Genomic DNA, 24,034 nt, shown 5'->3' on the forward strand with positions numbered 1-24,034 from the left:
CAGATATATTCGTGTAGATATTTGCCATTTGCAAATATTCACATGGAATGTTAACATGCATATTTATAAATAACACGAATATATTTTGAAATGTATATGTTTTAATTATTAAAAACCAATTATAATCGCGACGTGCAAGAAGACCTATCCTAAACTAATAAATTTAAAAAAAGAATGTTACTACTCACGGGTATAAAAAATACCCGCGGTCACTATGCTCGCAAAAAGTTCTACGTAATACAACCAGTCACCCGTGCCGATTCGGACCTTTCATCCTACGACATGATTGGGTGACCGGAGGAACAGAAATGCATGCGACTCACCGTTCGAAGCGAAGAAACAGAGGACGTACCATGGATGCTCTGCTACCCCAGCGAATATCATCAGGGAGACTAACATCAGGCAGGATCCGTTGAAAGGTCAATGGTAGAAATGGAGGTTGCAAAAAATCTGTTACAAAACAAAACACGATGAGTGATTGCTGACTATTTGAAAAGTTGGAGGTAATGAAATATGGAGGTTTATTAACATTAGTAACTTTAGTAATAATAAAGATTAAAATTCTAATAAACTTTGATAAGTATAAAAACTGAAACTCTAATATAAAAGTTTAAAATCTAAAAATTAAGAATCTAATGATTTCTGAAAGATGTTAGTCATTTGTTTCATAATTATTTTATTTTAATAAAAGAATGACCTCAGAAGATTCTACACTCCCAAATTTTTAAACATTGTTAATTAACGACATAAATGTTATAAAGTAATAGTTTAAATGTTGTAAATTGATAGTTTAAATGTTATAAATTAATGGCTTAAATATTATAAATTATTAGTTCAAATGTTATAAAGTAATAGTTTAAATGTTGTAAATTAATGGTTTAAATGTTATGAATTAATAGCTTAAATGTAAGAAAATAATGGTTTAAATATTATAAATGAATAGCTTAAACGTTATAAAGTAATAGCTTAAATGTTGTGAATTATTAGTTCAAATGTTATAAGGTAATAGTTTAAATGTTGTGAATTAATGGTTTAAATGTTATGAATTAATAGCTTAAATGTGATAAATTAGTGGCTTAAATATTATAAAGTAATAGCTTAAATGTTGTAAATGAATTGTTTAGATGTTGTAAAGCAATACCTTAATTGCTATAAACTGATAATTTAGTTCGCAACTGTTCTTCTTCGATCTTCACGTTACGGGAGTTCACACACGAAAGAACTCGCGCGCGTGTCACGTTGTCTTTATATACCTGATAGGATATATTTGAGAAGGTAAAGAAAGGTGAAACTAAATTCAAACTTCTGTGATACTGGTTTTTGATTTAGAACTGTGTTAATTTATTTTGAATGTCAAATTATGATAAAAATAATTGCACAATATATCAAATAATAATAAACTATATATCAAACGGCGTAACTATTATAAATTAAGAACATAATTATTTTTAATTAATGGGAGCGTATTCTTATAAATTAAAAGTATAATTGTTAAAAATTAATGGTGTAATTGGTTTAGATTAATAATAATTTGTTGTAAATAAGTACCGTATTTATTATAAATTATTAGCTTAATTAAACGTTTGGGAGCGGGGAATTAATAGGTCAAATATTGCAAAATTAATAGTTTAAATGATATAAATTAATGGCTTAAATGTTATAAATTAATGGCTTAGATGTTATAAATTGATATTTAAAAATTTGTAGATTAATAGCGCAAATGTTATAAATTGATAATTTAATTAATTAAAGTCGGAAACGTCTACTTCAAGTTTTTCGGTAAATGTTCAATTTTCAACAGTTCCTATAAAATGTCAAGTTAATATTTTATATTATTTAACGAATATTGTCACAATATTTGCTTCAAAATTAATAATAAACGCGATAATTATGCTTCTTTTCTATATTAGAGTTTTCTTAGAACATTCTTTTAATCCTAGTCTTCTTTCCACGCTTAAAACACGTTACGATCATAAAAACTGAAGGCAATATTTTGTTATTGTTTTATTGACTATTATTTAAGGCTTGAAGGAACGATATATTTAGGAAATCCATCTGCTAAATAGAAAGTCCACTTTCCTAATGACCATCAGATAAATATGAAATATGAATGAATCTCCTGTTATGTGAAGTTTCAAGATTGTACAAATTAGGTTCGCGCTTTTTTTAAACACATCTGATGCTCAGTCTGTTCACTTCACAACATTATGACTGTTGCTGAATAATTTCGAATTATACAAAGAAGTGAAATCATTGGCAACGAGTATCGTAAATTTTTCTCCCGGAATGAATTCTCCATCACTTTCATTGCCATGTTTTAGACATTTTGAAGCAAGAGGTCAGAATAGTTTTAGAAGAACTACTTTTTTCATGTTCCACACTTATCCGTAAAATATAAAATTTAATTTCATTGTTACATTTTTCCCTACATACTACCAATTATCGTAAAACTAGAAGCGACCCATTCGAGTCGTGCATAAAACACAAAACTCCCAAAAATTTAGCAAAGTAACGCTGCGAGATATGTATGCAGTCGTTAAGGAAGTTTATTGGCCGTCGTAAGGTGGTGCATGTAATTGACAGATGAATTAAAGCCGCTGGAAACATTCCAGGAGAACGCTGGAGGTTTTCCAGGTTCGTACGAAAAAATGTGCTAAAACGGCCGTCTCGTGTATTGCTAGTGTAGAAATGTTGTATTGCAAGCAGTCTTTGACCCAAAAATATAAAATATAACAAGAACTTTATTTAAATGATGATAATGTTTCTCACTTAATGCGAACCGATTCCCTAAAACCCTGAACTCTGTTTCTCGCTAGCAACTTTTTCGTGGTCCATAAGTAAGTTTCAGCTTCTCAATTACACTTCATATTTTTGCTGCGTATAGATAAATGCCCACGTGACACCATGCATACCGAATCTCCACGTGCATTCTACGAGTTTCTTCTCATTCGTTATTGCTCGTTCGTTACTCTGGCATAAACATTCACTCTCATTCTTGATAAATTTGAACCTATAAGTACCTCGAAATCTACACGAATTCTCATTTTCATATTGGTGTACTCGACGTGGAAAAATGATACCGAATATTCCATCGAGCGTTAACGTTCGTTAGTTTCATAGATCCAGATGCCTTTCTTTCTTTCTTTTCTTCCTTTCTTTCTTTTTTTCTCGTGATCGATTTAAATATTGTTTCTTCTTACAGGACCAATCGCGCGTAAGAACGTTACGTTCCCTGTTAACGAAGCGTCTCCATTAATTATTAATGTCACGTGTCGCGACAATTCGAACGTCGCCGACGACTGAGATAAATCAAAAACGTCGGAGAATTCGCGCATCCGGGGCTCTTAGCACAAGAATCGATGGATATTCAGGCGGTCTAGGCTGCGTGGAACGTGCTAGGAATGCTCGATAGAACCTCGCGGCAGAATTTTGCATTTAACAGTCACGATAGCGCGGTTAAATATAAAAGTGGAGAATTCGCCGCACGCTGCCGGATAAATTCATGTAAACCCGTAATTTTTCGCCGTGTTCCATATTTTAGGCGGTCCCTTGACTCGCTAAGTAGCCGTTATCGGCTCCTTCGAATCGCGATCGCGATTCTTTCTTCTCGCGGAGCTCGAAACAACGACGGTAAGAACGGAATTTTTCGCCGATGACCGAGAAACGCCTGAGATTCACGGCGCGTTCCCCGCTCGCTTCCAACAGGGGAAAATTCCAACGGGATAGTTAACATCAAGGGTTGCGCGGAATGTAGGTACAGCAGGGTAAAAAGGGTGTGCGATATTTTGTCGCGAATTTGTGGCGGAGATATGGCGCATAGCTTTTTGTGCGTTACCGTTGTTGATATAATTTTGGTTTGTATATTCTACATGGGGTAGAAATTCGTTTGTGTTTTGGAAATATTTTGGTCATTCGCTTCGTCGCAAAGAACGTTACGGATGGTAGTATTTTTTTTAGGTCCCACTCGATGTTTGTCATAGGAATAGGTTGTGTAGTTACAAAAATTCAGCAAATATTAATAAACGTTGCTTGCAAGAATAATGTATTGAACACGATAATAACGAACGCAAAATTATAAGTTACCGTGATAGAATTTCATTTAATTCATCCATCACAGTACGGGAAATTTATGAACCGGTAGTCACTGTTTCTGACTATGTGTATAACTCAATATGAAAATGAAAAATGGAAATAATAAGAATGGAATTACTTTCTGTCATTTATATAGGCTATAAAGATGAATGTTACACTGCTATCTCGGTAGCTGTCTCGAATATTTTATGAATCACCCTTGTTGATCATTCGTGTCTATGCATAAGAAATTTCTGATACGACATGATTCAAGTATCTTGATAACTTTCAACGACTTCATAAATTGAGCCGTATACCGAGCAGCTGGTTTAATCTATATATTTTTCAACGGTTCGAAAACCGCTAATATTCGCCATTTTTATTGGTTGCCACCACAGCGATTTCGACATTTGTCGACCGACTTTCAGTTCATCGAAAGTTAAATTGGTTAGGATCGGGAACGAAATGGTTCTCTTTGTTTTTTGTTTTTTTTCTTCTACGAGATCGACGTTTTTTTTATTACAAAACGTTATTTTTGGTTGAAACTTGAAACGAATATGGAATTCTGCGATAGAGGCCGTTATTTTGTCAATTCTGTCATCCAGTGTGCTATGCTATCGATGTAGTACCATATGTTTCATGTACATATTTAAACGACGAAACTATTGAAGCGTTTAAAACGAGTGTTTGAAGAAACCTACGAGTTCGATATATCCGTGAAAGTCAAATTCTCGTGTATTTTGTCGTTCGAAGCTAAAAATGAAAAATTATCAGGCATTTCTTATTGATGACATCCCAGTGATCCACATACAGCCTCGTAAAACACTTGATATACGTGTTATTAATGCAATACATTTCGTATTCACGCAAATATCACTACGCCGGCGTCCTTCTATGTTCCATTAACTATCGCTCCTTCAGAAATCCGCAAGTAGATTTTAAGTACTTTGCAGCAAGAAAGAATCATTGTTCCGTCGTTTGTCACGAGAAGAAACCTTCATCAAAGAAACGGCGAATCCCATTTACATCTGAACCAGCGGTCGCGGTAGCGAATCCATTAAGCCGCCACTCTATCCCGGAAACCCTATCGCGACGCTCGCTACATTTCTCCCAACGCGACGCGCGCCGCGACGTGCCGTCGTCGCGTTTTATTCCTGCGACCAGGGCGTTACGTCGATACGCGTGTAACTAACATGTGACGATATTTCATCGTCGAGATTCTCTGACCAGGCCACGAGATCGTTGTCGGCTCGAATTCCATGTCCGGTCGTGTCGCGACAAAAACCCACCAGTTTCCCTGATGGATATTGCTTTGTTTTCACGTCGATGTATCGTGACGAAGTGACCAAAGAAAAGCAGGGTTACGTGATCCTCATCCATAATAACGGTAATGGATATAACGCGTTACATTACATGGTGGATAGCTTCCCAGAGAGATGTTCGTTTGAATCACCAAGATCCGATAAATCGAGATGCATTTTTCCTTTATTCTGTCTGTCTGTCTGTCTCTCTCTTTCTCTCTGTTTCTGTCCCTCTTTCTCTCTTATGTTTCTCGGTTGCCTTACTATAACGATCGTTTGAATATGGAGGCTTGCTATTTGTGCGATACAACGGCGAGAAATGACGTTAAAAGGGATACGCGTGGAATCTCGTTAACGTTCGACGCGATGTCAGAAAATATGAAACACACAGAGGAAAAATGAAAGTCGATGCTCGGTGGGACGAACGAATTTCCTCGTGTCTCGTGTATATTCACGCAGGAAACGATGGCAACCCATAAAGCAGGTCGATCGTCGATAATGTAACGTGGAAACAACGAAGATTGGTGAGCCAACCCTTCGAGGAAATTATTCACGAAATTGATTAAGATTATAGTGGTGAGGAAGGGAAGGGTGATTTCTTTTTTGTTAGAGAAATGGTGTTAGTGGAGGTATCCATTAACAAAAGCAGCATATACTTTATGCTATAAATTAACTTTAAACAGCGTCATTTTTTAAAAAAGATTTCGCGATGTTACCTTTACCTCTAGATAACATTTTTTACATAGACCTTAAAATATCGGAATTATCGATAATTTCAATCGTACGTTATTGGTGAAAAGAGCCAAGAAAAAATTTAAATTCATTCGTTTTACCAATCACTGCATAGACAAGTGATACGTAATCACGGAAACTGGTCGCGGTCCGATAAGAATGGGTGGACTTCTCATTAGCATCATCGTGCTAACACGTGCGAGTTCGCTTGTTGGAATTTAGCCGTGGTGCTTCGGACGGAACGCCAAACGAGCTTCGATCCCTTGAAATTTACTAGTAGAAAGATGATACGTTAGACGCAAGAGAATTTGGTTAGCCAGCCGGGTTTCAAATTGTTTCTACCCCAGTGCAGTCGTAAATGGTAGCAAATCCCTACACGAAACATTATTTACATATGGAATTTCCATTAAATTCTTAGAATTATGCAGTACTAAACTTTGATTCGTGGCTACAGTGCTATTGTATGAAATTTCAAATTCCGCATCGCGATCGAGCAAGGAGGAAAATAATATAATTTGTACAAAATGTACTCCGTTCCATTGTAATATCGCAGTAAATAAATTTTTCAACAGTCGCTAGAAACTATTAAAAATGATTTCAAGCAATCCATTGCACACGTCAGTTGTGGTTGTCTTCGATTTTATTATTTCGTGTTGCGACGGAAACAATCGGTACGACGTGCGCAGCATGCGAAACCCGAGCCGCTGAAACTCTTTTAAAGCTCGAAACTAGTTTCTTCCGCCAATCATCCGGTCAGCAAACAGCTGAACTTCCGCTTGTTCCGAAGAAACTACTTATGATCGTGGTACGCCTTCGAACCGAGCTTCCGCTAATCTTTCGGTACAGTTTGGGAAAACCGAGAAAAGAGAAATTATTTTTACTTATCACAATCCGTTGATCTCATTTATCTTACACTTGGTAATAGAAACACAATTTACGGGAGCACATTGAATTAGATATTTTTATGTACGTTTAATCATTAGATCGTCGCTCGTGTCAAGAGAAAATTTCTCCCGCTTTGAAGGAATTTTCATTTCTCGGGAACAGGTAAAAATCGTTTTTCATGTTTTATAAGATTTAAAGGTTCCCCAAGAGACCGGATAAAATTCCGTAAAAGGATTAGATGTCTAGTACTATCCTTACGGTCCCACGAGTAAACAACTTGTCAGCAGGAATTCTACGTAATTGATCTTCCCTGACAACAGTATAAATTAATGACACTCGAACAACCAACGATTCTTTTCGAGAAATCACGAAATTCGACTTGCTATCGTTGGACAACGTTACAATTCCAAACGATTGATCGTGATTCGATCGTTTGTAAATAGGCAGGTAATTAGGAAAATAATTAGGTTCTTAGATTGAAATTTAAGTTTTTAGAATGATTTTAAAATGGAAAGAAAATTGGTAGGAAGGGCGGCTTTGAAACTATTATGTTCTGCTATTAATATAAGAGAACGGGTTAAACACAAGGCTTATTAATTATTTGCGTATACGCTATTTTCCTACTTATAAACACGAAGTGCTCTTTTATTTAATAAAATAAGGACAAAAGCTGTCGTAGTGTAGAACAGGTCGATTTATGGCGTAGCTCTCGTAGAATATGATGCTTACAGGCGAGTAAGATAGAACCGTGCATAGTAAAGTAAGTAGAAGAAGAGGATTTACGATAAAATACGTATAATAGAAGGTTTTTAGTACATGGAATATGATGGCGCGTGATCATGGTTTCCATGGAGACTTTCAGTAAATATTCCGTGATCTTTCCTAGTTTTGTAAGTAAATTAATTTCGTACACAATCTGACTACTAAATGGACGGTTGCAACGTACATTTGCTTCAATAGCTTCGATGTCTTCGTTGTATTTTTTAATACACTAATTATTATTATCTAATCGTCAATGCTCAAACGTAAGAGTTATCGTTAAATAGATATACATGTTCATTAATTTTAATTAGAAAATTACAGAATGATTGGAAAGAGAAAAAATAAAACACAGCCGAACACACGAAATATAAACGAAATATAAATATAATCAGGTAAACGTAAGAATAAAATCGTTCATCTGGAAAACGAATTCGCGCATAAAGAAACATCGTTCTACATTTTCAATTCGCTTTTAGACGAGGAATCAGCCGATGGGTGACTGTATCAAGCTCTATTACCGTTACCGCGTTACCGCAGGCTCTATGTTTATTTTACGACTTTCTCTGCGAGAATGTTCACTAGCCTTCCAAAGGAGCGAATGCCATCAGTAACATCCGCCTCCCTTTCGCGTCCCAGCCAGAAGCGGATTTTCAAAGGAATTGGAACAGGCTGGCAAGCGAGGAAGCGAACGCCTTTTTACCAAGCCCGCTAATAAGATTCAAAGGTTCGACGTGAATTCAGTCGGGTAACAACAGCTTCTGGCTGCATATTGTTTCTATCGGTGTTAGCCCAGTTACACAGCGAAACAATTTTTTCCCGGTCGAGTTCACGGTAACTTTAATAAACTTTTGAACGAGTTGTACTCGAGAACTTTACGCCGTGTTTCCGCTAAACCCGCGATACGAGCGTCTTAACGACATCTCCTTCGTTTATAATTGCACCATCCGATTCTCCAGACTCTTCCTCGAAATAAATTCGTCGCGGCGACAGTTAAACAAAAGAAAGAAAAACGAAACGAGCAAAAGAAAGGAAGACAGATAAACAGGAGGTAAAAAGGAAGGGAAGAAAATAAAGAAGAAGGAATCGCTTGTTTCTCACCGCCGCGACGTCCTCGAGAAAGAAAATAGTATCGGCATTCACGAGGCTGAAGTAACAAAATCGGCAAGCTACAGATGGTCTACTTGAACGAGACGGAAATGTTTTTACCGCTGGCCGTTCATTAAATCGGATTACTTTGCATCGGTCGGTATAATTGTGTTAAGTTACGCGGACGACGGTATACGCTTGGAAACGCTGGAAACGGTGCGGTCAGGGGATAGAAAATAGTGGGCTGTAAGAGAATCGAAGCGAGAAAAATCGCGTCGCCTAACCGTTTAAGAGTTCGATTGAGATTCATGATGCATCGATTTCCCAGAATCGATACGATCGGATTAAGCTATCTAATCAGCCGATTGAACACAGCCATATCAATTTTCCAGCTGTGTAGTTCGCCACGAATTATGTAACAGATTTAATCGCTCGGTACAGCCCGATGCACTTTTATAGAATCGATTAATTATACCTGTGTGTGAATGAAAAATCTCCAAATGCTCATCAACGTTAATCTTATTCCACGATCATTGCTCGTATGCGTACATCTAATGGTCATAATATAAAATTATTTCAAAGAAGAGATAACCGCGGAATAACGAAGAGAACATCAGTGCTAGTAGGGCCACGCTTGATCAGATGACTCGTACGTAGCAATACGAGTAAAGTACGAGTCTCTTGGGAAAGTACTATAGTACCAAAAGATCAGGGGATTGCTTTTTTGTCCACACATGCGCTTTAAATGCCCTAACGGTGGATTTATGGAGGGTTTATATAGCCTTCTTAACCCTAACTCGAGTCTAAGCTCGGCAGGCCGTGGTACCGTCGGATTAAGGTTAAGCTCCGAGTCGTTACCTCAGCTAAAATCCTTGACTAACTGTTCGTTGTTTCTGTGAAAAAGCTTTCATATCGAACAAGGGAACGATAACCCGAGAATCTTCGGGTAAATCATTTTTGCGTAATATTTCCAAGCTCGCGTTAGTAGACTGATTATTGGTTTCTGAAACGAAGTTACAAATATATAGAGATGAAAAATATGAAAGAAAATATTTCTCTTTCCTCTGTGAATTCCGTAAATTATACGTAATTACTTCGAACAGCCTTAATCACAATTTGATTACTTTTGCTCAAAGGAACGTTGAATATGAAACATTTTTGTGAAAGTGAAGTTCTTTGCCGAGTTCTCATTCGATTTCACGATGAAATATTACGTTGCAGGATTTTAATTTCATTTAATTATCCTTTCGTGATAATACTATTCAAAATTTACATAAAAGATAGTGAGATTAGTTAAAAAGAAAGGAAGAAAATATTACATGTCTAGATATATATTTGTCCAACAATAAGAAACGAGATTGCGAAAAATACGAAAATCCTGTTCGTTTATTTCTGATACTTAAATTTACTTGTACATCGAATGATTTCTCTTTCATCGAAGAATCTGCACCTTTTCATCACATCCACTGTGCTCTCATTTCATCTCTGCTCGAACGATTCTGTAATGACCGAAGCAAACGATAACTAGGTGTGAAATAATCCGACTAATACGATTGGATTAAAGTTCTACGATCCAAATTTGAGATTTTCTCCAACTTTGAATGCCTTTCAATCTATAGCTATCGTTTCTTCTTAACTACAACTTTGGTTTTTCCGATTCCGCGCCGCACCTATCCCTAACCTATTATTCCCGCACTGTTTCGAGGAAACAATACAACCTCGCAATTGTCAATTCCAGTTGTTTCTTTGGTAACACGTCGAATACATCTTCGAGCCGCTTCGAGTATAAGGTTCCTTATTGTTCCGCCACTCGACGAAGTTCGAAATGAACGATTTCAGCAGAAATTCATCAAACGCAGTGAGAAACTTTCTCTGGCGGATTTTCCAGGCGTGTATAGTTGGTTCCCCATAATAGCTTCTGTATGCTCGAATCTACGCTTTTGTAATTAATATTACGAAGATTCGACGAAAAATATCGTTCAGAAAGTTTGGCTAACTTTGATTAGTTTTCCCAATTAGTTAGTGAAATAAAAACCGCAACCTTACCGAATCGGATTTATTTTCGGTTGGTAAAATCGCGAAACATATTAATTTTTAAACAACTATGGAAGAGCGATTTCTTTTATCAAAAGCATTCTTATCCATTAGGTTCGATCGTTGAACGCTCTCGCGCTAATCGCTGAAGTGTAGACAACTTAAGAACTTTGCTCGAATTTCCCTCCTACTTCAAACAAACCAACAAAAAAAGTAGTTCAACGTGATTGCGTAATTGCTAATCGAAGAGCGGCGGCTTTTTAACCAAGTGTATTAGTTCTATTTAACCGCGTTATTTCGGAGTGAAAAACTTTCGATAAATTCTTAACAATACACTAAATTCTTTTTTGAAACGTGATCCGAAAAAGTTCTTGCAAGTGGAATTGGAATTTAGTTTTAGAGCAGACCAAACCGTGGAATAAATTTTCCACCGCATTCTCCAACAAGCGAGATCGAAAACAAGGGCAAAGAAAAAGCAGTAAGAAACCAAGATAAGCCGTAGTGTCGTAAAATAAAGCAACAGAACTATGCTGAAAATGAAAGCTATGTATTCGGTCCGAGTATTCCTTTCTCACCCTTCTGTCATTCTATGCTAACAAGTAACTTTCATTCGAACGTCTATCGTTCTAGTGGAAACGCTCGCTCTTCAGAATTTCGCGCAGATGCAAGAAACACCACGAGCAAAGAGAAAAGTGCAAAGTATAAGAGCATCGATGCATCGAACGATCCTGGTTCAATGTAGTAGTCTGTCAAAAGCTATTTCTCCGCTGAAAAGGCTTCGACAGGTTCCCGGAATCGAGTCGATTTTTCGTCTGTTTTCGAAGTATCAGCAACTTTTCAACGAAATCGGCCTTCTCCTCGCATCTATGCATCCGGCCCCTCTGCATCCAATTGGATTCCTCGTTGATCCGATCCGATTCGTTGTACGGTATACTATATAACCAATTCATTTCCATGCCTCCCAATTTCTTTTCGAATGGAATTACCTAGCCTGTCATGGGACCGTTGCTCGGCCAGCTTAATTCCGGAAAGAGAAGAATGCTCTTTACATCCGAATTACCTGGATAGAAAATCGAATCGTGGCCCAGAAATGCGATCCCGATGAGATACGAAGATTACAAATGAAATGTAGCCGCGTACGCCCGTGACCTGGATCTCGCGCTTCCGTGTCCATAAAATCCGGCCATTATGTATCCGTCTAGTTCGTGTTACCATCGCTCTTTTACGAATATTCTCGATAACTTGTAAAGTAGACGGGTATATCGGATGATTCGATCTTCCTAATGGCTATAATGTTACAGTATTTCAGCTAGTATTTGGAAGCTTTGTGCGCGGTGCTCGAGTTACATAGGGGCAATATTATAACTACCCTTGGTCGAGCTTAACGATTGATATTGCAAAAGCATCCAATAATATTGCATAACTAGTTCGCCGCATCATATCACGTCGCGTCGTTATATTATAATCAACAGTCGAGAAGACGTTTAATTCATTGAGTTTCTATAGGAAATTCGCGAATAGACCAGTCACATTGCTTATGTTATAATAGGAAGTGACGCGGCATTTATGAATGTATCGTGAACGTAATCGATTTGTATATGCAAAATATTTCGTCTATATTAGTTTTGTAGGTTATTGGGTTGTGTTCGAACGTTATAGAAAAATCGATTCGATGTTATCCTGATAGAATGTAAACAAGTTTTCGATGTTACCACGACGGAGCATTTTCCACGGATATCAGACTTTCAGCGCGAAGATTCGTGACTGCATAGAAATCCTTGATAATGGCCGAAATTTAGGAAAAATATATCACAGCTATCGAAAACGTTGTAAGCGGAAGGGTTCGTCTATGGCGAAACATACGGCGCAATAAGTGTCAAATATGGATTTATTTCGGAAAAAGTTCGCGAATAAATCTGCCAGAAGAAAGTTTCCCAACGACTATTCTTGTGAAAAAATACACGGTGGATCTTTTCTGGTGACGAATGAATGGAACATTTCGCCAGTGTCCGTTGTTATTTACAGCGACGCTATTCTATACGTTATCGTGGTCTATCGAATTTATTTATTATTTATTTATCGACAAAAGTAATCGATAGGGTTCCAATGTGTAGAAACTCTCTAGGATTTTACCAATTTCTCTCAGAACAAAAATTTGTTCTTTACTATTTTCGAGCTTCTTATCGTGGAATAAGTTCTATCGTAAATTAAGGTCAGTGACATGATCTTTTTTCTTTTTGATGAGTCTAAAAAAAAACATATTTTATTATTGATTATCAATCAAATGGATTATTTGATCAACCGAAATGGATCTTGAGATTGAAAGTGAAATACAGAAATACAATCCTGTTACCAATCATGAAATTAAATAAAAACGTCTCGTCAACTATATAATTGGAGAATGTGAAAGAAATGCATCATACGTATGCAGGTTCTCATCATTCGCTGAATCGGGATGTTTCGTGATCTACAGAATAAAAGGAGATAATTATCCCGTGATATTCAGAGCATCTGGCACAGAGAGAGAGAGAGCGAGAGAGAGAGTTGATTTATGTAAAGAAGGTAATCTGAAAGAAAGAAAAGAGCACCGCGCGCACGCGCACGTGGAATAAGAAGCATTCGATTCTTACGCAAAGATTCTTTCTTTCCTCCTACATTCTAGAATCATGTGATCGTAAATGCAGTTTGTTGGAAAAAATTTATCAATTCACAAAGGAAAGAAAGCCATGGAATAACTTTGACAACGTAAGGAGCTTAAACTTCATCGAACATTATAAGAATACAGACTATATAGATACTATAGATATCATGTAAGAGCAGTAAGAGAGTACGCTTTCTTAAAAGTAATATGTTTCAGCGACAGAAGTTTTCATGTGTCTTCAGTTGATTTTATTTAATCACACTAGAATATTGAAACGTGAGAAATTGGAAATAATCGATTCATTTGTTCCCTTCTTTCTTTACACACTGTGCTATAAATTGCTCGTATCGAATAATAAATCAAAGGACCTGGAGAGATCGTGGAATAAATCTTCGTGGAGTTCATCATATTTGGACAACGGGCTTTCAGCGATCGAAAAGGAGCTTTAGAAACTCTTGGGAAGTTCCGGAGGTTCGAGAATTCAACGAATATCTGTACTCGGCGGGACTTCCAGAGACGGAAGACCTCACGAATCACTAGGATCTGGACGATCCATCGATCCATCCCATAGGTTTCCCTTAGATAATGTGTATGCTGGAAAATATACAAAAATTCTAAGTTGTAGAAACTAAGAGTTCATAAAACGTTGATGAAAAATAAAAGAGTGAAAGGTAAAAACATTCCAAAATTTCGGAAATTTCGGAATGATCCGATGGCATCGAAAGTTCGTAAGGAAGCAAGAAGTTTAAAGGATCGTTTTATCTTAGCGAACTAGAGTGATTTAAAACTTTTTCAGCTCTCATAGGTACTATAAAATATGCAGTTTAACTGTTCCGTCTTCGAAACTGATGGCATAAAATCTAACGGTTATCGAGGTTATCGGTCTCGGAATTGTCGAAATTATGTTCTACAACATTATGGTCATCTTTCACTTTGAACGCAAAGTTTCAAACGTCTGCCGCTTACAAATTACCATAAGAACTTGTGAACAAATGGGGTCGTTGATTTCACGTTCCGTAAATTCAGAGACCTTAGTTAGAAGTCTTTGTACGCTCGAAATTATCCAAACTATGTTCCACAGTATCATCCTTCATCTTTTCGTTCAGTATCAAAATTGATAAAACAGCATAGATAATAAAATAGAATAAAATGGATGGCGCGTTAAAAGATGATACGATCATAATGTATCACTTGCTTTCTCTTCGATTTACTAAGGATTGATATGCATTGGCATCCCCGTTATAAAATCTTAATCAATTTTCATGTAAATCCAATATTCCACTACGTTCGATCCCCTCGATACGTCAAGATGGAAGGAAAAGCGGTTCACGCTACAGCGATACCGGAGGCAAGAACCAAATTTAATTATGTTACCAACATGCCAAAAGGGATGCTCCTTTGCTGCTGACACGGTTTACATAGAATACGAGTTGCTTTTCGTGTGAGCCTCTTCTACAGTTTGAAGGCGCAGGTCGATCTCGACGTTCGACGAATTCGTTCTGCTTGTGAAATAGAAAATAATATTAGGGGCGTATGGTGGATGGTGGTAGACAGTATCGCGAGTACTATCGATATCGATGCAAAAGGGAGGAACTGAAAACGACTTGAGTCCTGATAAGCGAATAGCTTATTATATTACACAATTGTATCATTGGATCACGACCAACCACAACAATTTGAATTAAATCATAACGTTTAGTAGATCGAAATATCTTTGTTTCACTTTCAATATTCATATCCTAAAGTAATAGAGAATTCATTTTCCACTGTCTGGATTGAAGCAAATATTCTCTAGAATTTATCCGCTTTGATTCTCAAAAGTACGTACGTATTTTTGATAATAATTCCATTCTACAAATTTTCAACAAATCTTGGTCCTTTGACATGGCTGAATACCGCGTCGCTGAAGAATTTCTCATTTATTTTCAGTGTTAATTGAATGACAAGGATTCATTCAATTTCTGAAGAGCGTCAGGAAATTAAACGCGATTGCCATTTATTTCCGAGTACTTTAACAGATGCGAGGAACGTTTCCGACATAAAGGAAAGTTTTGTCCATTACAATGAAATTATGACGAGCTGTGAAGTTATAAATCAGCGGTTTCACATACCCACGCGACCATGTAATTCGATTATGACATTTAACGCGAAACTGTATTACAGCGAACGTATTATCTTGATGAACCACGTGCTCATTATTTGGTCATTCGGTTACTGAAACACACCCTCATTTGAACACAGTCACCCTCCGTGTAAATTTCTATTAATCGAACGTTTATTAATTGAAATTTTGCTTACCAGGTAAGTAACCGTGAATATATCGTATTACGAGTATGGTTGCGCGTAATTGCGTAAATCGTTATATGTATACGGATTTCCTTTGATTTCCTTTGATGCAACACGCGTAAAGCGAATTGTGATTTATTCGTAAATGTTCTCAGGTAGGTCGCTTTTAAAACTCGCGGATAAAATTAACTTGTAATTATCAAGATTCATATTATCGAAAGCATTGTTCTTAAATAAGCGACTTCTCGAAAATTCGAATGATTCGTAAAGGATCTTCTAGGTCTAAGAAATTAATTCTACACTCTGCACGGAGAGTTTAAAATTCGAAATATTTAATCCATAATGGGAGAAATGAATTTGAAATATTAAATGATGTTTTTGCCAAATATTAAATTACACGTTCCAACAACACGATATTTGATGCAGGAACCGGAAACGCAGTGTCTAGAAGCATTCCAGCATAGGTGAATGAGTTAGAACTGCACTTTCCGAACGCGAATACACATTACGGAAATGCGAAAAGTTACAAGCGTAATTCGAGCAAGGAAATAAACGCGAGTTTGTTCAAATATGCGAAAGTACGTAGAAGAGAAACTATCGACGATTATAAACTTGGACGATACGATACGTCCGTGCCTATTCTACGTCATGCTGACGGAGACTGAGACTCGAATGTTTGCCACTTATTCCTGAAACATCCATCATTTGTTCCGCGTTCCAAACGTCTGCGCACGTTTTCACGTGCTGGCCACAACGCGGTTGTTATACTGCGGTCTCCCGTAACGGAAGTTCGCCAATATTTTCGAACGGAGACTAGATCTAGGTCGTTGAAGACCAGCCACGAATGGATTGTAAACAATTCTAAGCGGCAGCCGCCGAAAGGAATTTAGCACCAGCTGTGCAAACGGAAATGGGAACTAATAATCGGAGAAAAGGCTTCAACATTATTTGTATTTTCTGATGATAATGTCTTCGATGTCTTCGATTAGAAGTTTCAAAAGCAGATATTAATATAATGGCATAATTACGTATGTCATTTTAGCATACACCTTATAGATTAGAATATATCTATTCGCATAGCTGAAAAATATTTCTACCCATACTTATCGATATTCATAATAGTCCGTACCAAGTGCTTCCTAGTAATTTGAAAAGCTACAATAATGGAATATTTCTTAGATATATCACGCTCTTATCTTCAAGTATCTAAGTACAAGTCACAAGTATCTAACAAGTCTCTCCATCTGGAATTAAACCGCTCGAACAAAGTTCCAGCTCGCGGCCAGCTAGTTTCCTTCTGAGACATCTGCTTGTTTCCCTCGTTGGTCTTCTATCAAAATCCGACGTGGCCAGCTCTTAGAGTTCATACGGAGAACAGGAAAAATAAGAGCGAGTATTCACGGATCTCTAGAAACGTCTTCTTATCTCGGTGCAAGGTAATGACGAGGATTTTTGTTTGTTGTCTGTGCGGTCGACGTTCCTTTTGAAAACGTGTAATCCGCAACGCGGGATTCACACTATGCCATCGTGTTTCACCATGATTCGGAAACTTGGTAAATGGCTGCCGTTCGCACGGTTGTTATCCGTCGCGGTAATAAACATGCCAGTACCGCGACGTGGCAGCTTTATGACAGCGGGAAACATCGGTCTTCCTTTGTGTCCGCCCGTAGGTGACAATATCGGGCGACACCACCCGTTCTACGATAGCCCGATTAAACTTTCAAGCGAGCGCCACGCTGTCATTGATTCCTGTCTACGGTCGACGAGCCGTCTCACGGGAACGAATGGCAGGGATTCGGTTGTTTGACGTCCGGCTGCGTTTGGCCCAACTTCCAGCCGTTTCGTCCGAATCGAATTCTGGAGCTCGGGCTTCTCGGATAACTCGGCCTCGGCGTCGTCGTTTCGGCGGGCTTTGATTCCGCGCTTGGAATCGGAACGAATGGACGAGTGTCCTCTCTCGTTGACGCAGTGGTTCCAAAAGGCCACGATTCAACCCGTTGCCACGTGTTTGCCCTGGAAATTGATTTGCTATCGCGTGTGTAAATGGAGGAAATGCCGAGATTTACTATCAGATCTGTCTGATAATGGCCGAGTTAATTCGACTATTGGTTCTCTGAGGTTTTAACGCTTTAATAGAACCGCGTTCATCAGCTTGAAATATAGGGCGTCTTAAAATATAATATGAGAAACGCAAAACGATGATATCCTAGAAATAAAGATAGACCAAGGAAAGTGTGTAACATATTTGAAGGGACCAGCTCCTGTTCGCAAAAGAGGGATAAAGGCATGGAAGGAATCCCCAACGATTCAATTACTCGATCGCTTACAGCTCGTCAACTGGCACGAAAATAGGGAAGAAAAGTGGAACACGGCAGATGATATCGAGTAATCCGTGTCCCGGCATAAAAGCAGGCACCCTTCTCTCTCGTTCAGCCTCGTTCTCTAATTTAACTTCTAAGGAGGCGGCGAAGGGGGTGGCGACCCCGGGAATAGATATCCACTTTCGTGAGCCTCTGGCATCGCATAACTTTCGTGGTGCGGCGCGGCGCGGCGATGCGCTTTCGTGATCTTATATAGTCGCTGGATAATGGGTCCAAGCTGAACAAGCATGCAACCAGGACGAGGGCGAACGTCTTTGAGCGGCCCGTGATAGAACACCGACTGATTTATATCGATCTGAGAGCGAAGGATGGTTACTTCTAGTAAGCAGAGTGCTTAGTTCGCGGTATTCTAGAAACTTCTGTTCGCTAGTGAACTTCCGTGGTACCACATTCTGTCGGATCATGAGATGCGGTCACAACCAGGAGCTCATCGCAACTTGCATTGTAACTGATGTTTATTGTAGCGATCGATCAATTAACGACAACAGATCGGCATTCATCGATGAATCTCTTAAATAACGTAGACAGAAACGTTACGTAAAATATATGTAAATGATATTTACAGAAATGGCTTTACATTGATCGTTGTACAGAAGTATACAAAAAACAAAGCCCAAAGTTTGCGACATTACGTTACATGTACGAACATGTCGCGCCAGTGTACGATAGGCGTCATGACAAATGGAGATCGAGACGATAGCGTGATAACAATTCGTGGACAGACGCCCACTGTTTTACATTGGTCGCAACATAGAAGCGAGATACAGCGAGCGATATATCTCTGACGCGACGCATCTTGGACAGAAGGCCTAAGGATTCAAACAGGTGACGAGCGATTAAGAACAGAGCAAATGTTTATGCAAACCGCGGAACTCATCCTTATTACTCGCTCGATGGATCTCGAGATCTACGATTACCGTATTGTGGGACCAACACCGAATTACCTCTATGACGTTTAACGTCCCTATAAACCTAGAACCACGTTTAAATCCACAACCACGGAGTCACGGATCTCATCTCGTATTATTACTTCGCCAAGCGATCTCCAAAATCCACAACTACGTGATCGTGGAGCACGCCCTAAATTATTACTGAGGCGTGAACCAATGAATTTCGCCATCGCAGCTCTGTAGAACCCAATGCAAATCGTATCGTAGAACCTGAAGTTCTAAACCTCGGTCTCCAAACTCGGAATATAAAAAGCAGGATGAACTTGGCTGCCTAAGGTTCGAGATCCCTACTTTCTAGACTCGGATCCTGTATCTGCAGTTCAAGATGGGATATTATTCCGGTGTTCGCAATCTATGGATACGAAGTATAGTGCAGCGTATAAGGTAGATCTCACGAGTTTGTAACCGTGTTTCGAGTTTTCATGATTTCAAACTCATTCGCGAGTGATTGATACCACTGGCAAGTATTTTATTTTCGTTGACTGATAATCGTTATTCCCATCAACTTTTGAGATTGATTTCATAGAACGAATTTCGCCCATGTGAAATGAACGACTGTGTTGAATACTTGTATTTTACCTTCATAAGGTTATCTCATAATTTATGGAGAAAAAAAACTACTCCAGATTTCCCAGAAATATATTCGATAATCTTACTTTCGATAACTTATTTTAATGTACCTTAATTTTGTTAAAGTGCGTTATTCAATGAGATGATTGATCAAATCGACATACCGCATCATGGATATTATCACGAATACTAACAGTCGAGGTTCGTTAACCTTTGAACGCTTTTATGACCGATGATCAAAGCTGGAGTAGGAGCAATTTTAAATGTAGGTTAATGAAATCAGTGACCGCGACGTCTTGTTATTCGCTATTAATCTAATTAATTGTGAACTTGTACGCGATGCGGTATTAAACTACGTTTCTAGCGTATTTGCTTTGACACACGGGTTCTTTGCACAGGCTTCCGGCTCGATGTCCCCGGTATTCACGGGAAAGTCCGCGAAAGAGAATTTCTAAAGAGTGCAATTTATTTGAAGTTGTCATTTGCGAAGACGAGAGAAAGTCGTAAAAACCGCGTACTCGCTCCTACTTCAGCTTGAAAGCAGCTTTATGACTCTTTGCTTTTCTGTTCTTTTCGATGCCATTGAATTGACGAGTGTCGCTGTAAATTCACGATCCATCGATTCGTAGGCATCTTCTTCTCCACTCGCTGTTTACCTCGGATCTTCTAATCGTCCGATCTCGTTTCTTGAAAGAAAGAAGTTTGCCGACGCCTTGACCCGAATTCTCCAGAATACACGTATCGAAAATTGAAATTAGAGCACGTGTTCGATGAAAATCTCGTACTTTGGAAAGAAAAGTTATTTCTAGAAATATCTTGACAGAAAAGAATAAAGATTAAGATGTAAATAGGATTCCAAGTATAATTCGTCGTGATTGAATTTACTTTTCGAACGTTTCATCGATTTCCCATATCGCGACGATTGCCTGGCCCGTTCATATGATAAATAATTGCAGGCTCGAGTAGCGACGATTCTTCGAATTCTCATTTCCGATTCTTTTGTAAAGTCGCGTAATTCTTTCGAAATGGTAGACGTGAAACGAGTTCTTTTGTTGGGGCAGCAGCAGCTGCGCTTCTATTATCGATCTGTCGTATCGTTATGCGTGTATATGTGCACCACGCGTGTGACTGTAGCTTTCCGGATTGCTCTCCCAGTCTCTCTCTCTCTTTCCCACTGTTTCATTCCGTGATGTGTACAATGTTTCAACGTGGTAATTAACATTTATAATAAATGACAGAATGCTGCCGCATAATCGGCTCAACTACATTACATAAAGCATTACAGTGGTGTCGACTACGGGCTGGCACAAACCACGCTATTCAGCGTTGTTCTACCGTGTAACGAAAATAATACCGGACGTTTCTTTAATGCGGAAAAAGCATGCTTGCCAAGGCTATACGTTCTATCGACAACTTCTAAAGCTCTTTACCTATTAATTTCTCACCGCTGATACCGCGCACTCTTATGTGATTTGACAGCTATCGAACGGTAGAACTCTCTGTAAGGATAGAACGTTTTAAATTGATGCGTTCGAAAAAGAGATGAAATTTTAGAATGAAAGTGTCTTTAAACGTTCGAACTACTTTCTAAATTATTCGCCAATTTTTTCTCCGAGTTTAATACTCGAGTTGGAAATATTGGAAATATAGAAATTCTAGAAGTATCTCGTTAAACTTTAAATCGCTAACGTTAAGAGTTAAGCAGTTTCTAAGTGCATGAGGTAAAAATTAATCGTATCGTTCTCCAGAAACGATAAGTTTAAGCGGAATATGTTAAAGTTGAAAGGTACTTTGGTTTCTACTAAACTCTCCGATAATGCTAACTCTAATGCTAAATTTCGCAATTTATACGGGATTTTTTATCGATATATAAAGTTATCTAATATCAAACGAAATTATCGATCATCTTCGCGAAACGCAAGCGCCGCGATTAACCACGATTAAAGTAGCTACGTCGAGAATTCATTACCGCGAAATGGCAATCGTTTTAATTAATTCCATATAAGGAGAATAAAGCTGCACTGTTCATTCTTGACGGCATTCACGATGAAATTGTATTTTCATTCATGAAAGAATACCTAAATCGGAAGAGACGAGTCCAATCATCCAGGATAGGCTCTTCAATTTACAAGACGTCGACGTTGTGGAAGATACTTCCGTGTACCCTCGAGTTGACGTGGCATCGAGAACGGCGTAGAGGCTCTTAACTCTGAAAACGATTCTACCGTTTAATTTGCTCGACTGCGATTCGAGCTGCAGATTATGAGCTGCGAACGTTTCTCCTCTATTTAGACGTGGCTTCAAAACGAGAAACACGGAAGCCATTCTTTTCGATGATTCGATTTTCTTTATAAACAAAATGTTTCGTTTATGATTTTAACGACACATTGTGGACGTATTTATTAAACGAAATATTATTTAATTATTCGTTAATTAAAAATAATTATTATGTAATAAAAAGCAGCAACGTTTCTTTGTAGTTTGTTTCCTGAATAATTTGTATCGTTTAAATATTTATACAATTTTAGCCTTCAGCGTTTCATAGCATAAAGCGCCAGGTTGTATTAAAATGTACGATAAATTGAAAAATAATTTGTTAAAAATTGTATTATATCGCTAGACGTGATTGATTTTCAATATTTCATTACCGTAGAAAGCGTCGTTGTTTATCAAAATATTTAAATGTAAATAGAGGACGAGAAAGTTTGATGGTTGTCATCGTTTCATCGGTGTCACGTATACTTTGTAATTGCGATGCATTTTTCTATGTGCGAGAGATATAGATGTGATACAGATATGTACATATAACGACGCGGCATTAACACATCAATACCTTTTGTAGTAGGTTGCATTTACAACGATGGAGCGCGAAGTAATGCTTTTTCAATACTCAACGAACGAGCCATTACACGCGGTAGAGAGAAAGGAACGTGGAGTTCAAAGAGAAACACCTGAAGCGTTTTAAACTCAATTTTATTTCGACTGAATGGCACGAGTAAACGGACTAATTGCGCATAATTAAATAACAAGCAGCTAAAACTAACCACGGCCCATTTAGCCGGGAAGGATAAAGAAGGAGTCTGGAACAGACTGTTTCGAAGCTTTTTACGCTTTATCCCGTGACCGCATTCCTTTCGAACAATTAGCCTCGAACGGTATTATTTAAAGGATCGATTAATAAAGATTACCGCGTATGAAACGAACGCGTGCGTAATGTGTGTTATCTACCATAATTCTGATCTGCTTTTCCACCAATCATCCTTTCCATCATATCGAATAAACAATTCTACGCTCAAAATTGGGTTATTTTTCTTCCGGAGTTATGTAGAACAAAAGCGGTATGAACGTTTTAATGTAACGTTTAACGTTAATGTTACGTTTAAAACGTAACGTTTTATAATGACCGATTAGAATATGACGGTACGCGTATGAAGAATTGAAAATATCTATTTGAGACGCAAAAAAAGCGACGAATATCGTTTGTAAAAGATCGAGCCACGAAACAAAACTAAAGTGAATTCTGAAGAATTACGAGAAACAATACAACCTTTACTCCAAAATGTTAGAATAGCGAAACGTATACCCGAGTAATATTTTCTTTGCATAAAAGATTCCTATTAAACACAAAGTGAAAAAAGCCGGCTCTCCAGAAAGATATCACGGTAATTTCGAGAGTACTCTGGGAACAAGTAACAAACGATTGCGAGAATCGGTGATAAAATTTGTATAAATACCCTTGGAATTTGTTCTCTTTACCGAGTACCATTAGCCGGCTAAACCTGTGTTTATAATGCCACATGTATAATGCTTTGTGCGCGGACAGTTGAACGCGGAGGTGGGCGTTGTTCGCACGATCTTTAAAGGAAAGCGGTTAATGCGTTTAATGCGAGTGCTGCTATATTTACACGGCGAATAAACGGCGAAATTATACATTGTTAAACGACGGATAGCGTGAAACGGCAATGGTACCATCTATTATTTTTTCCAAGATTCCTGCTCAAGTAGCAGAAAGAGGGAGATGAAGAACACTTTTGAATAAAACATATTCACCAGCGGCTATGGACCTGAAGTCTATTCTTCCGGTTCTCCTGCTCGCTACGTCTTCTTCCTCTCTAACTCCTTGCCTTTCGTATTTTCTTCTTTTTGTCCCGTTTGTTCGAAACTGAACCACTTATTCATGAAAAGTCGGTCTCGGTTCTTTCCAACAATTAATGTGTTTTGCGGGAAGATAGCAGTTTAAACAGCCTTTAATTCCTGACGTGATCGCGCCTGCAGAATTCCCGATGGAATTCTTTTCATCGTTCGCCGCGGTTCACGGCGGATGATTAAAGTGTT

The 24,034-nt window shown here is 38.2% G+C and overlaps 1 protein-coding gene across 1 annotated transcript in view; it reads left to right on the forward strand.

Annotated features, from left to right (window-relative positions):
* The window catches only part of LOC117157818 (alkaline phosphatase), a 244,471-nt gene that overhangs the window by 211,854 nt on the left and 8,583 nt on the right, over positions 1-24,034 (forward strand). The gene's annotated exons all lie outside the window — the stretch shown is intronic.

Source organism: Bombus vancouverensis, chromosome 10 (assembly GCF_051014615.1).
Source record: "Bombus vancouverensis nearcticus chromosome 10, iyBomVanc1_principal, whole genome shotgun sequence".
Lineage (NCBI taxonomy): Eukaryota > Metazoa > Arthropoda > Insecta > Hymenoptera > Apidae > Bombus > Bombus vancouverensis.